Below are 6000 nucleotides of genomic sequence, written 5' to 3'. Positions count from 1 at the left end.
AACACCTCCACCTCCAACTCAGGAACAACTTAACGGCAGAGCCTGAACCACTACTTATCGTATGTGGAGCGAGGAGTGAAGGTCGTCGTCACTCCTCCACCGGCCACAAAACCCAGCTCCCAGCTGCAAATAGAGGTACAGGAACTCCTGCAAATAGTTCTGAAAAGGATTACGTGCAATCGGCACAACAGCGGCTGAGAATTTTACCTGTGTGGTAAACTGATATCTCAGCAGAGATGTGGTGTCTCCTCCAGGCTTTTATAGTGATGATGATGGTGATTGCTGACAGCTGTCAGTCCTGGCTCCTGGGTAGTAACTGCGCCCTCTGGTGCCTGAAACCCGACTACAGGCAGGGCGCCCTCTGGCGTAGGCCAGCAGTACCTCCTCTTCGGGCTGCCCACACAACAGCAGTCCATTTACTGCAAAGAGTTTAGATCCGATTTTGATCAAATTCAAATTCTAAAAAAGTAAAAAACGACTTGTTCAAAGAAAATTTGACTTTATTTTTCTCTAAATAGAAAAATAATCTTGTCAAGCATTTTTTACAGAAGAAAAAAATGTCTTATTTTGGGAAAATGTATCTCACTCTTTCTTAAGTTTTTCCAGCTAATATCATGTATTTATTAACAAGGAAAGGCAATGGATTTCAAATCATCCAAGCAAAGGAACAAGATTGTTTTCCCTAAGACAGAGGCTAATCTTAAAATAAGAATTCTGTCTAGTTTTAAGGCACATTTTGATTATTCGGTGCATTGGCATTTTGCTAGTTTTAAGAATTCTAACCAAGTAAATTTTTCTTACCCCATTAGCAGATTTTTTTGCTTTATATAAGACAATTTGTCTAGATTTCAGATTATTTGTATTATTTTTAGAGGTACAGTTTTTGCAGTATAGTGAAATTCAGGGGTATTGTTTCCAGTCCTGTGTATCCATCTCTGTCTTTATGCAAACACAATAATTCACAAAGTAACAAGTGCCGGGATGGTGCAGGTTTTTCTTGCAACCAATCACCTCAGCAGCATCAAAAAAGTTATGAATATGAATAAATGATTGACAGCTGACCCTGCTAGCAGATGAGGCTAGCTGCTGTGGACTCAACCGTATTGGTTCTTTCTGAGAAGTTTATTACAAATATCAGAGCTAATGTGGCTTGGTGTGCAGTTAATTGTACTAACAGACCATCTAAGAAATCTGTACTCCAGTATTTCCTTTCAGTGACATGTTAGTAATATTTGATTTGTATGTTAGCACCTTTAGCAACCGGTTAGCACTAGCTGGTAGGTGGCTGAGTGACATTAGATCCACTGATGGTGCAATGTTTATGAAGGCAATAAGCCGGTCATAGTTGTTGATACCCAGCCCCAAGTCAAGCATTACGAAAACTACCACCCAGCCTACAAAAATATGCATTAAACACCCAAACCAAAGTTAGCTTGTTAGCCTTAGCTTCACTTGTGTGATAACTGCAAGATGGGGGGTGTTTGGGCTGTATTTGTCTCAACCCACTCTTCAGAAACCCTGTGGATGGTGTCATGGAGAGGTTGTCCACCATATACAATGTATTACAGTCTGTGAAAAGCACCTACTGAGATGATAGGTTTCAAGGAAAAACCTGCATCATCTTGGCCTTTCATGTCACACTGTTGCCCACCTCTGATCTAACAACTTGAAATATGAGAATCCAATTCAAATTCACAATCCTGAGTCAGACAACAACTGGTGAGTCAACCTTCATAGTCAGCCAACTGTCGTGAGGTGTCTGGAGGGGTAAACACAAAGTGTTAACCTCATGTTTCCGAGCTCAAATGAATCATCAGCTGGCTCGCTTCACAGCTTTTGCCGCGGTGTCAGCCGCATCACACCAGATAAGTCTGGTTCCACCTGATGGGCTGAGCGAAGGGAGGAGGAACGGCCGGGTTCCATTCTGTTGACTGACCAGAACTGCAGTTTGACAAGACACCGGTGCTCACCAACACGTCTCCTGATCCCGTTTATCCTCTGCCGCCTCAAGTAGCACACTACCAACTGCTCAGCGTTGTTTTGTTTTTGCTCAGAACTGTGAATAATGCACTCCTTGTGCCTAATGTGAGCTATCCTAAATATCCAGTCACATACCCCTGATCGCCAAGTCATCCATTCGTCTCCATGAGAGAGCCAACTATAGGATCAGTCCTTGCTATGAATACCTCCCAACAAAACGCATTGTTTTATCAAAAACACAACACGGCACCTGCCGTATTGTGAAGCAGATAATCTGGCAGTAAATGCCTTTGTGATTTATAGCCATGAGGATTCCTCTATGGGGTGTTTTCTGGATGGGTGTGAAGATGGCTACATAAGAAGCTCACTTGTGTAATGGTGAAATTCAATAGTCCAACCCAACATGGTTTATTAAATACAGAGTTTAAGTAGCTGGGTGGAATCAGTTCCTTATCAAGACCACAGCAGGGCACCGGTTCATTTGGATTAACCACGGACACAAGAATCAGGAAATTGATGGAGAAAACTGGCAGCACTGAAAGAAATTAATACCAATCAAATTGGAAGAGTGAGAGAATTGTAAAAAAATAATTTAAAATCTAGAAGCCAATGGGCTGGCAGTATACAGTCAAGATCATAAGTAATCGGACAGCGACAAAGTGTGTCTAATTTTGGCTCAGTATCCCACCATAACAGAGAAGAAATTAAACAACCAACATATTCTTGTCATGTAGACTTTCAAGCTTTATTTCAAAGGGTTTAAGATAAATATGTTTGTTCTGTTTGTGCTGTTTGGTCCAGAATACATATATGTGTGAAATTTAGTTTGCGTTTATGAAGTTCCACCCAAGTTTGTTTCTTTTATGTGGTGAGTGATCTCAAAAAGAATTGACAGGAAACGGACTTCAAAATTTAGATGTTGTGTTGAAAGGTGCCTACACTGATACAGAGAGTCATTTAGCAGGGCTGGGGTCTTTGAACAAACCACGTGCAATGTTGGGAGAAAGAGCCTAGATTTCTCTCCACAGTGCATCCCCACATAGGCCAGCCCCATGTGGGCGGTCCTTAGCCTGTCGTGAATCAGTGGCTATGTGATTGCCGCAAAGTGAAGTGAAGTAGGCGGTTATAGATGGGTGTCATGCTCACGTTGCGTTCAAGGCGGTATGTAAAAATTTTATAGTGTATGTTTGCGTGTCACGCAACAAATCAGTGTTCCATCATGCCCTCCAAATACATGCAAATACTTTGGTTTTATCAATTAGACAGCTATAAAAAGATCAGATGGTTTTTATCAATTACACAAATATAAAAAGATCAGATGGTTGTATCAAATACAAGGACATTTTGTAATATGGAACACTCTGACATGTTGAAGATAGCAGACATGGAGTATTTGGAACATTTCTTTCAGCAAGTGTTCAGATGTCATGAAGGCAGTGTCTTTTACAAATGTTATGAAAGGCATAAAATTTCCATTTTAGTAGTATAATGTTCATTTGCAATTGTTTTCATGTGGTTTCAGGTTCAGGTGACTTTATTTTTTTCCTGTAGGTTCATTTGTCTTGCAGCAAAACAGAACAAAGGGCATCCATGTTAGTCAGACAAAAACACTGACAAAGAACATATATGCAAAACAAAAGCATAAAACAGACACATACGGGTAACCACAAGTTTACTAAAGGACTGAAAACAGGAATCTAGAGAAACCACTAAAAGACTGCCAGCATAAAATCAGTATGCAAAGGGCAAATAGATAGTTCCATAGATGGATAGATAGATGGTTTCTCCATGTTGTCTTATTTCAGCAGCTCTATAGCGCACAAGGGATTATAGCATATCTCAATTGGGTGAATACCAAACAGCAAATGTCACCTCTCCCCAGTTTGTCCACACACACAGCTTTTTGTCTTTTCTGCATTCTGCTACAAGCAGGTGCTTTTAATTTTACACACCCACAAAGATGGTGGCGGAAGACATCAAAGGCAGTACAGTTTTCACTCATGGTACCGGCAACATGACACTTAACTAAACTGAGTAAACCAATTGAACTACAAAAACATAATAAATCAATAACACTAAGAACACTGTTAAACTAACATGAACAACAATAACATTTAAAACCCCAAACTCCCATGGTGCATTGCAGCACAATGTCCATTGTTCACTCTTGTTAGCTAATATTGCTAATTTCCCCAAAAATATTAGTCCTATCAACTTTCTGTTTTTGCAGCATTCATCCTTGACCCAAAATACATAAGCATACCAAATGGGAAATGTCAGCTGTTCCCAGTTTCTCCGTGACTGAAGACACACACACACACACACACACACACACACAAGCACGCATGTACAAACGTGTACACATACACCGAGGCCACTATAATATAGATGCTACTGGAGAAAAATGTTAGAACGTGTTTGTAAATTGCATCACCAGTCATCCAGTTTCATGTTGGAGTGAACCAGAGAAAGATTTTGTTAAGAAGATGCTATTAAATGTTATTGACAATTCAGCAGAAAACAGGAGATTTGATCTGTTTTTTTTTCTCTATGAAAATTCTTCTCTTTGCCACTCCACCATGTAGCTATAACTGATGATGCAACCGGCAAATGTTGCTGGATCCACACTTTCTCCAATCTCAGCAACTCAACCTTACATCTCCTTCTGAGCTGTCTGGGTGTTTTGCTGGATTCCTTCACACGTCTCTTTGCTCTTTTGATTTTTGAGAACTGCCTATATAATTTGTTCCTCCTTGACACATACCCCACTCTTCCACCAAATTTGATGAAAAGCAGTCAAGTAGAAGGAAAAAAAGCATGCTTGCAATATTAAAGTTTAAAAAATTCCTGGTTCCACACACTTACCTGGATCCACTCCAAATACAACGTGCACTTTATTTTCACCAAATTTCATTTCACTTCGCAATGTCGGAAGAAAAATCCATTCTTGAAACTGTGCCATTATGTGACTCTACCCCAAAATCAAAGGTGATCTTTCTTGGCCCATGTCCAGACTTCAACAAATTTCTGAGTAGTTGATGCAAATGTAAAATAAAATAAATAAATATCCTGGTTTGAACCATTATCAACATCTGATCCAACAACATAATGGGTTATTTTACTCCTTTCTCACCAAATTACAAATGTTCATGAAAATTAGCCAAGCATTTTTTTAGAAATTCACAAAAATATAATAATAATAATAATGTATATTGACAGGTTCATCTTGAGCACCTGCCCTAGCTCTCTCTTAAGGTTCATGGAACTTGGTGCAGATATTTCTGAGAATTTCACAAAAATTTCACAAAAAAAAACTAAAATGCTTATTTTGAAATTTTAAAGAAGGCAAAATGAATAAATAATATGTTACTACTCACCCACTCACTTGTACTCACCACAGTAATAGTTGGGTTGTAGTTTATTAACCAACAGTAGTACACATTTCAATTCGGATGCAGGATCTATCTTTAAGAGCCCCTTCACACATAGTGCGAATAAGAGCGACTCACGGCAAAACAGCTTGTATGAGCGAACCATGAAACATCGTGCCGACGGGCAGGCATGCACGATCCCGGTGCGACAGTTCGTGCATGCAATGGTGTCTTTGGAGCAGGAACACAGTGTGAGCAGCTGCAGCTGCTCGCACTGTGTTCCATGGGACGTGGTGCACCACATTGCGCCGCTGATGTGAAGGAAAATAAAATAAATCCAGCTGTATAAATTTGTGAATATCACTGGGTTGATATAAATAATACATAAAAGGAGACGCAATACAGAACCCTGCAGTTAAATAACCCCGGTTAAATAAAAAAAATGCCACAGTACTCAAACCCGCACACTGACTACCAGGCAGAAACTTTACCACTGCACTACAATCACTGTCTTATAACAGGAGCGTGAAATGTCTAAAATCAACAAGCAGATAAATGTATTTTCTAAATAAAAGGAAAAAAAAAAAACGCTGTGATAACTGACCAAATGGCATTTGGTACGGCGTATTTCTGCTGATACTTGAAAGTG

Source organism: Thalassophryne amazonica, chromosome 21, assembly GCF_902500255.1.
Source record: "Thalassophryne amazonica chromosome 21, fThaAma1.1, whole genome shotgun sequence".
Taxonomy (NCBI): Eukaryota; Metazoa; Chordata; class Actinopteri; order Batrachoidiformes; family Batrachoididae; genus Thalassophryne; species Thalassophryne amazonica.
This window is presented reverse-complemented; position numbering follows the sequence as displayed.